This window comes from Hibiscus syriacus, unplaced genomic scaffold, assembly GCF_006381635.1.
Source record: "Hibiscus syriacus cultivar Baekdansim isolate YM2019G1 unplaced genomic scaffold, ASM638163v2 tig00010968_pilon, whole genome shotgun sequence".
Lineage (NCBI taxonomy): Eukaryota > Viridiplantae > Streptophyta > Magnoliopsida > Malvales > Malvaceae > Hibiscus > Hibiscus syriacus.
Genome location: NW_024062239.1, coordinates 807,167 through 818,208, shown reverse-complemented (window position 1 = coordinate 818,208; position 11,042 = coordinate 807,167).

The following is an 11,042-nucleotide window of genomic DNA, read 5'->3' as shown; positions in this document are numbered from 1 at the left end:
AAAGGAAATAAAGAGCAAAAGGGTCAATTGACCAAGAAATGAATTAAAAAATGGGATTGGTAAGGATAAATACACGTGGAAAGGGAGAGAATTCTCCAGAGTTCTCTTCTCCTTTCTTCTTATTCTTTACGTGGAAGCCAAGAGCAAAGGTAAGTTTGATTTAGCTTTTGATTTCTTGAAAGTTTTAAGTTGGATTTGAGTCTTTGGGGGTTATATAAGCTTAAGGAAAGCTTATATAAGTTTAAAACACCAAAGAGAGAGAATTAGAAAGGAATTTCTATTAAGGGTTTATAAATGAACTTTTATTATAGAAAGGTTTTTGAAGTTCTAAAGTTGGATTTGACTTGTCAAGGGTCTAATTAAGAAGTTAGAAGCAATTGAATGGAATTTGGAATATGTTAGAAATTGAATATGATTCTTGAATTTCATAAGGAAGATAGAATTTTAAGGTTAAAGATGATTTACATGGATATAAGTTGGTTTAAGTAATGGTAGTTGAGCTTAATGACATATTAGAGGCTTAAAATAGAAGAATTAGGGGAAGAGTTGATGATTTTCGTGCTAAAATGCAAATTCTGGGCAAGGTGTATCGATGCATATTTAATGTGCATCGATGCACTCTTTAAAGAAGAAACATCGAATGCAATTGATGCATCGATGCATAAGGAGTGCATCGATGCATCCCCTTAAAATGAAAACATCGAAGGTAATTTGTGTATCGATGCATGGGTAGTGCATCGATGCATATGTTAAAGAATGTATCGATGCACTGTAGAATGCATCGATGCACTTCAAGGGGAAATTGAAATAGACATTTCTTTTGGTCTAAGAAATGATAGATTAGAGTATATCAATTGGATACTGATATGTATCAATATGTGATTATGTAGATATCGAACACGAACAAGTTTCGGAACGATCATCAAGTTAAGATTCGATCGAAATAAAAGAAAAATCACAAAAGTGGATTGGAACTTAGTGAGGCTCAGGTGAGTGCATATTAATTCGTTTATGGTGCTAAATGGAAACAAGACTTGTGACAAGTCTATTTCCTATGTTGAATGCATGAATATATGATTATATGTATATGCATGACATAAATTGTACGTATGCATGATTATATGTGTTAACATGCTTTTGAATGAATGATATGAAAAGTGAGATAAACAAAGTATGGTTGATATAGGGTAATATAAGAATAGCTCATAGGTTATATGATAAAGATAGAACCATATAGGAACATTAATTGAGTACTTGATAATAAGTCATAAGGTTATATGCATAGGTAATATAAGTTATACGATGAGAATATATAAGAATATCAAATAAGTTATGAGATACGTTATGTGACATGATATATATATGAGTTTATGTGATATAAAAGTGCATAAGTGAAATAACATGATAGGTGATAAAACCGTAAGACTATATGATTATGTGTTATATGTTACATGATATGACATATGAGGTACATGAACAAATGAGAAATGGTATAAGTCATATGAAACGATCTACGTGAATACATGCACTTGTGATACATGTGATATGAGATATATGGTTACACATACATGTGGTATGTGATAGAAGAGAAATAACAAGTGATATGAAATGTTATAAATGATAATGCCCATGTTATGTGATATGAGAGCTAGGGGTATAGTTGGCATGCCAAGAGTTGAGGGTTTACCTATGTCTTTCGAGACATATGGACAGTTTACCTAGGTTCTTCAAGACCTATGGACAGTTTCGAGGTTCTTTGTGACCTCTGGATATTTATCGGGGTCTTTGTGACCTCTGGATAGGTCCTTCGGGACATTTATATGAGCTGTGGTGACAGCATAGTGGTGCACAACCTCAATAGACTCACATATCTACAGTTCTCACAGGTGCACATGGACTAATAAGAGATAACATGGAATGTAATGTATATGATATATGTGTGTTAGTGATTATTGTATATGCTATAAGATATATGATATGAGCTTAATTGATCATAAAAACAAGAGAATAGAAATATGAAAGGTGCATAGTAGGAATTATTATATGTATATGTGGGTGTGATGCTTGTATGTGATATGTTAGTAGAAATTGTTCAAGCATGATTACGAGTTAGAGTTTTATTATATGTTTTATGCCTCACTAAGTCAATGACTTAGCGTGTGATTGTTTCACACATAGGTTACAAAAGTGAGAAGAGTAAAGAGCTAAGAGGAGCAAGACAGGTCAGCATTTTCCTTACAAAGTTTCAGATCAGAAAATAGATGATTTAAATGTGTATGGTTAATCTGAATATAGTTGGCATGTACTAATTGATTGAGCTGAATATGCTCTGATCGATTTTGGTTATTTTGGACAATTTATGTAAATACACAATTTTTATTTTAATGAAAGTGTTAAATTTTTCTTTGAATTTTGTCAAGAGTCAAAGTTTTAAAAGTCAATGTGACACCCCAAACTCGTATTCGGGTCGGATACAGGTTGAGGGTGTTACAGAAGTAAAGTATGGACAATAGTTGAAAGGCCTAGTAATAAATCTACTGTAGGTACTAGATGGGTATTTAGGAATAAGCTTGATGAAAGTGGTAATATATTGAGAAACAAGGCTAGACTTATTGCTCAAGGCTATACTCAAGAAGAGGGTATAGACTATGATGAAATATACGCTCTCATAGCTAGGATAGAAGTAATTAGAATATTATTAGCATTGCATGTTTCAATGAATTTAAATTATATCAAATGGATGTTAAAGTGCATTTATAAATGGTTTTATAAAAGAAGAAGTGTATGTGGAACAACCTCTAGGTTTTGAAGATTCAAAATTTCCAGATCATGTTTTTAAATTGACAAAAGCAATTTATGGTTTAAAACAAGCTCATAGAGCTTGTAATGAAAGATTGTCAAATTTTTTTATTGAAAAAGGTTTTTCAAAAGGGAAGGCTGACACTGTACTGTTTTTAAAGTATAAAGGTAAAGATTTATTAGTAGTTCAAATTTATGTTGATGATATAATATTTGGTTCTACTAATGATGTTCTTTGCCAAGAATTTTCTAAGCTAATACAGAGTGAATTCGAGATGAGCATGATGGGGGAGCTCTCATTTTTCTCGGGACTCCAAATCAAGCAAAGAAATGATGGCATCTTCATCAATCAAGCTAAGTACATCAAGGATATGCTCAAGAAGTTTGGACTGGAAAATGGAAAACCTCATGCCACTCCAATGAGCTAGTTTACAAAGCTTGACATAGATAAAGGAGGAAAATGTGTAGATGTTAAATTATTTAGGTCAATGATTTGTTCTTTACTTTATCTAACTGCAAGTAGACCAAACATTATGTTTAGTGTTTTTTTTATGTGCTAGATTTCAATCATGTCCTGAGGAATCACATTTACTAGCTATTAAGAGAATCTTTAGATACCTTAAGGACACTCCTAGTTTAGGACTTTGGTATCCTAGAGACTCTACCTTTAGCTTGCATGCCTTCTCTGATGTGAATTATGGAGGATGCAAAATAGATAGGAAAAGCACCTCCGATACATGCCAATTTGTAGGAAATATGCTGATTTCTTGGTTTTCAAAGAAACAAAATTGTGTTGCATTATCTACCACTGAAGCGGAATACATTTCAACGGGTAGTTGTTGTGCACAAGTTTTATGGATGAAACAATATTTTGATTATAGAATTGAAGTAGGTAACATACCTATCAAGTGTGACAATACTAGTGCTATTTGTCTCACTAAAAACCTCATCCAACACTCTAGAACTAAGCATATTGAAATTAGACATCATTTCATTAGAGATCATGTCGCTAAAGAAGATATAGTTCTAGAATATGTTGATACTTTGCATCAATTAGCAGATATTTTTACAAAACGTTTAGATAAAGAAAGATTTTGGACACTTAGGAGAGAATTAGGTTTAACCAACCTACCTTGATGTAGTGTTTAAAATAATTTTAGAACTTTTAATTAAGAATGAAAAATGATTATGAAAATAACTCTTTTGATTGCATTCTTTGCTATTAGTTAGGGGAAGTTTATAATTCTTAGTGAAAATTAATTATATGTTCAAATTATTTTTAAAGATAGATTTACATTGATTGAACATTGTTAATTTTAGTAATTTGAGATGCCAATACCACTAGAGCTGATTAATTTAGCATTAGAAGTGTTTAAATCAGATTTTTGACATTTTGGTACAGGAGGTATCGATACCCCATTTGCATGGGTACCGATACTCTCCTTGAATGGGTACCGATACCCCCACATGAGGTTACCGATACCCTAAAGGGTTCTGGTTATTATCTCCCAAAAGAACCCCATCTTTTAAAACCCTCTCTTCTTCTCTCTCACGCCGTTCCTCATCTCGTTCTCTCTAATCTCCATTTTTTCCAAAATCATCAAATACAAGTCGGAATTACTTTATTTTTCAACTCCTAATCCTGCTGGAATCATTAAAAACGTGCAATCAACAACAAAACCCACTCAAATCCGAATTTTTCAAGGTAATTTTTCTAAACCCACTATTTTATTCATTTTGAACATAGAACTAGTTTTAATTAGTTCTAGGTTGAAATATATATTGGGAATTGCTTAGATTTTAGTTTAGAACTATAATCTACAACTAATTTAATAAAAAACACAAGATTTTTTCAAAATGTTTTGAAATTTTGGAAAAAAAAAAAAATTCTAATTGTTGTTTTTGATTTAATTATGTTGTTTTCATAAAACTATACGTATATTGATTTTTTAAACATTGTTTTCAAAAATAATTTTTCAAAATTGCCCATTAGGATTATTTTTAGAGAACCTTGAAATAATGACAACTCATTTGAGTTTTGGGATTGATATTGTTACATACATGTGTTTTAAAATTGCAGGTTAATCTTTTCTATTCCGATTTCCTAAGTAATGTCTCAAAAATGCCTTAGGACGTCCACTAGTCGAACAAATCAACCTCCTAACCCACCTCTAAATCCACCTCCTATCCAACAAATTCCTAATCTCGATGATCCCATTATGACTATTCGTGATTCGTGCTTCAATGAACCTGGTCGTAGACAAAATCTCTTCTTTAGGCATTCTCAGTATTTTGAGTCATACAAAATACAGGAAGAACAAATTCCATCTCTTCAAGCTATGTTAGAAATAAACTTCAGATATCTTCCTAGAAGCTTGGAAGTTTGATAAATTTTTCACCTCGAACCAGTTGTTTAACAACAACTTGTTCGAATTTTCTACTCAAATGTCGTTTGTATTCAAAATCGAGCTAAAATCGAAACCATAGGAATATGATCCTATCTTATAGGTCGATTCATCCATATTGACGCTTAGTATATAGCAAACGCATTTGGTTTAGACAATGATGGCTTATACAATGAAAAAGAAACAGTAGGTTTTCCTTACAAGGTCAAGTCTAGTGCGAGTGTATTAGATCACCAAGATCGTTTTCTTCATCTGATGATCTCTTGGTGGTTTAGACCATCTGGAGGCAAATACTCCACTTTTAGAGCCTTAGACCTTTGATGGATACATTGTATTCAAAATAATAGGAAAATTAACCTACCTCAAATTATCTACGTTGAACTCGTAGAAACCATAAACCTTGTTCCTAATAAGAAAGTCTGTGTATCTCTAGTTTACGGTTGTCTTTTAAGTAATCTGTTTGTCAAAGCCAGGCTTAGAGTACAACTTGATGTAGCTTTTCCTCTCAAAAATCAAATTAATCTTATTTCCTTAACAAAATCAGAATGAACAAATGATAAGAAAATCGGACAATGGGTTCAATCTGCTGAGCAAACTCTGGGAGCTAGTTCTTCAAGAGCTCCATCTCCACAGGCACCGGTTACGGACGATGATCCAGAATTTCAATAGCTAATGAAATACATTGACGACGTCCCCGACGATGAGCCGAAGCAACACGAGGAACAAGCACCACAAGAAGATCAAATGCCTTCATATTTTCAATCTTTTATGGAGACATTTGACTTCCGATATGCATCCATGGATTCACGGTTTACTTCAATAGAGTCCCATTTATCCAGTATGAGAGCTCAACAATTGGAAATTATTCAAGAGATGCGCGCGAACAACGAAACAACGAATGAACACATCAATGCGCTCCCACATGGGACGACCTCTATGCGAGCTCATTTTCCTCCTCCCAATCCTCCTACGGATGCTTAAACCTTTCCTTGCTTTAGTTTTCTTGATGAGACTTAGAACTTATTGTTTTAACATTTTGGATGTTTGTGGATGTTAGGATTTGTTTCAGATGTTTGATCTTAAATGTTTATATATATATGTTTGATTTATGTTTTGCATCATTTACATCATTTACATATTATTAAATATGACCAATTTACCATTTCACATTATTTTTTAATATTGAATTATGGAACTAATGGCTAACATTTCTCTTGATTGTGATCTTAGCAGCTTACGCTTTATCTTAATCTATCAATTGGCTTAAATTTCAAAAATCTTGTTTAAAACCATTTTAGAATCTTTTTGATTTAATAAAAAAGGGGAGAAGTATTAGAAAATTTATTTTCAAACTATTAGAGTAAGGGGAAGTAATTTCAAAACATGAATTCAAAAATGATTTTCAATTAGAAAATCTTAAATTTACTAAAATATTTTGTTATATCAAAAAGGGGGATATTGTTGAAAACATTTTAATGTTTCGATATAACAAATTAAATGTTATTGGATTTCAAGATTTTCTAATCATTTTCAAATATATATTTGATCAAACTATTCGAATATCAAAATATTACTCCAAGTTTTTCAAATGTCAATTTCAATCCTTATTCAAGTGTAAAAGTGTGTTTTAATCTTTTAAACAATTTTACAAAGTATTTCGAGTCCTAATCGAGCCAAAAATATTTTCTTAATAAATCTTAAACCGAAAAACCAGATTGCCCTTAGTGTACCGATACCCCCAAGAGGGTACTGATACCCCTATGTAAGATTTGGCTTCAAGAAATAACAGATTGCTCGGAGGGTACCGATACCCCCCAGTAGGTACCGATACCCCAGTCTTATAACAGTCGAAATATTTGAATTTTACACTGCAGGTACCCATAACCTATAAAGGAGTACCGATACCCCCTACGCTCCAAGCTATTTTATTAATTGTTTTCATACAATAATGGCTCTATTGACTCCATAATGATCCCCAACGTTCAGAAGTGATCAAAGGAGTATTTAAACAAGCTTAGAAGCCATTGATCAACAACAATTATCAATAATCAAGATAAAATCAAAGAGAAAGCATAAAACCTCAAATTTGAGCATTTTCAAGCCTATTTCATTCAATATTCATTTTTTCTTTCAAGAACACTTATTGTGCTCAATTGTATTATTCTTGAGTGTTCTGTCTTTGTTCTATAATTGTGCAAACATCTTGCCTTGTGAGGATTTTCTTGTAAGTTTACAAAATATGTATTGTTCTCTTTGAGAGAGTGTTCTTAAGAATTTGGGGTATAATTCTTGAGGGATTTGTAAGGTTACTCTTTGTCCTCAAAAGAAAGACAAATTAGTGAATTTGTGGAAAATCCTTAGTGTGGATACCTAAGGTAGTGGACATAGACTTTGGTTGAGAAAGTCAAACCACTCTAAATCGTTGTGCAAATATTTTTAATTTTCTGCAAAAGCTTCCACCGAAATTTTTATTGTCAATTCACCCACCTCTTGGCCTATTCTGTCGATCGATTAACTCAACAATATTCATAATGATTTTTTGAATTGCCATTTCGACAATATGTGTGCATCTATGGTATTCATAATGAGTTTGTGAATTACCATTTCGTTACCTTAGTATAGTGTTGTTGTCTCCACATAACCTATGCTTTCGTTTAGCACTTATGTGCAATTCGTTTAGTACTTATGTGGAACTCATGTAACTTGCATTCTAATTCGACATACATTGGGAAAATAAATGGATACTTTGGAAAAAATATTGATTGATAGGTATGTCGGGCATACTAAATATTGTTTCACAGGTTATGTGAAAGAAATTTGGTTTACCGAGTCAATTTTATGTATTAATATATTTATATGATTAAATTTGTATTTTGATATTTTATGATATGCTTATGTTTTGGTTACGCCTCATTTATATTATTATGCCTCACTAAGCGTATGCTCAGCGTGTGATGATTTTCACGCGTAGGTAAAAGCCAAGATTAGAAGTAAAGAGTACAAAGCAACTCCAAGCATCAAGAATTATATTACAATATCAGTAAGACATCATATTATGTAATTTTGACTTACCAATGTCCTATTAGCTCTGTTTAACTATTATGGAAACTGGTTTGTAATGGATAAACTGAATCGTTTTATGCTATTTTAAATATGGATAAAAGAAACCAATATTATTATTTTGAGTAGACGTATTTCATATATATTATGTTTGAACTTAAACTATTGTTTGATGGATTTTAATATATATATATATATATTTATTTGAAGAATGTTTTATAAACTATATTATTAAATTGTTTTATTTAAAGAAACAAAATTTTACTGGTTTTCAAGTATAGAAATGTTTTAAAGTCATGTGACATATGTGACTTGTGTACGGGGACGTATACGAGAAATGAGTGTTACATTTATTGGTATCAGAGCAATATGTTTAGCTGTTTCTAGACATGAAACGAGTCTAATTTTTGTTAAGAATGCATACATGCCACTAGGATGTCAAAATTTACTGATAGTTGTATATATATACTATGATGATGGTTATTAGGGAGTAAAGTTCCCCTTTACTAATGTAAGATGATTTGATTGTGATCAGATGTCGGAAATTAAAGACAAGGGTAAAAAGTTGATAATGTTGAAAAGAAGGTTGAGTTTGAAACTGACCCAAAAGAATCCGACATTTCTTCAGTATCACGCTTTAGAAGGGTAGAAGCTATTAGGGATTTTCCTCCATTATATGGAAGAAATGCCCCAACATTCAACAAAGTTTTTGCATTTAAGGAATCCATTAAAAAGTTTGAACGACTTACAAGAGATGTTGAACCGGATGAGGATTAGAGAGATTTCTGAATCTAGTGATGACTGAGGTTTCTTCAGGTAAGTTTAAATAATTGAGAAATATTTAAGTTAAGCATTAAATTGTTTAAAACATTGTTGATTTGAGTAAAAGGAAATGAGTAAGTGATAATACGTTGTCCTCTAAATATGTTAAGTTTTATGGACTTGATAGAGCTACCTTTTGAAGGTAAATTTGTGAAAATGGATTTTCTACCCATTCCATGCTACAATGAATTATTGCTTAGTTTGAGATTAATTCTTGAGAACTTGAAAAGTGTCAAGTTCGTAATGATAAGAAAAAGAGTAAATTTGTTTACTAGTGTGATTTTAGCAGTAACTGCTATGGAGTTATTGCTACAAATTTGTTAAGTTTTCTTATTGAATGACGTGGATATTTAGGCTTTTATTTGAGATGGAAAATGTTTCAACTGCACGAGAATAATTTATATGGATATGGAAAAGTTATACATATTACAATAAGAATGAATTAAAGAATTTAAAGTAGATATATTCAATTCGACTTGATAACAAGTGTTATTTATGGCAGAAGACCTATGGGTCATGATGCAAGTGTTAGTCGAACGGATAGTAAATGTCCGATAAAGGTTCATGAGCTTATGTTTCTGATGAATCTTATGGGTGTTGCAACCTTCCCCCAATTCCGAAATCAAAATTCCCCCTATTAGCCTCCAAATGTTCGCAAGGGTCACCCTCATCGCCTGGAAATTTACCACTGTGTTCGTTAGAAATTGACCCACTAAACAGAATTCAAAAGAAAGTTGAGTCGTTCCTCCAAGATCTCCCAAATTAAGCGCTTCCTCATCTTCCTCTCCCAATTGGAGATTCTCCTTTTCCCATTTAATGTCCCCTATAAGAGATGAGAAGCCTTAGACAAAATCAACCCCTTACACAGAACAAGACACCACAAGTGTACCAAGAAAAGAAAAGAAAAAAACCCACCTGGAATCACAGTCCAACAAATTACTACATAGGTAAAGGCAGCTTAACGAAACCGAGAGAAAAGACAAAATCCTAACGCAGAGGTTATCTAATAATAATAATATGAAATTTTAAGTACTTTTATTAATGAATTTATAGATATTAAATGTTTATGATAAATTTTTTAATAAATAAAAATAAAGTGGATGAGGTTTTTAGAGAAATAAATTGAAATTTTAAGTAATTTTATTAATGAATTTATAGATATGATGTTTTAGATTAATAACTAAAATTAATATTATAAAAAGAATGTTATAAATAAATTATAGGGTAAAGTATACAAGTAGTCCCTAAACTTTTAGAATACTTATATTTTAGTTACCCAACTTTTGAAACTTACAATACAATCATTGAACTTTTAGTTCATTTGCAATAAGACCATGCCATTACCTCCCGTCTAATGAATTGAAATAGGAAAAAATCTTCTGCACGCATGGAATCTTTGAATCCACTTTAAGGGATTTGAAAACAAACCCAGGTAGTTCTGCGGTGCGGCGCCTAAAAAATGGCTAATATACGGCGTGACCGGTTAAACAAGTGATCGGTTAAAATTTAGACCGGTTATGTTATATTATTTAACCGGAAATATTATCAAGTACAATAACATATTAGGTAACGCTTATATAATGTAATAGATAGCGCTTATATAATAAAATAGGTATTTAATGGGAAATATTATCAAGTACAATAACATATTAGGTAGCGCTTATATAATGTAATAGGTAGCGCTTATATTGACAGATTTTATAAGTAAATCGGTATATTTATACCGGTAACATTGCAAATTTACCTATTACATTATAATTATCGGTTTCGATAATTCATAAAGTGTCGAAACTTTTTATAAAAGTATTGACACTTTATGCTTGCACCTCGTTGGGCATTAATATTTCATTCTGGACAAAAGTATCGACACAAACTAAAAACGTGTCGATACATGATTTAGACCTATTCTCTCATAAAACCGGTATAATTATACCGGTTTCATTAACCATTTACCTA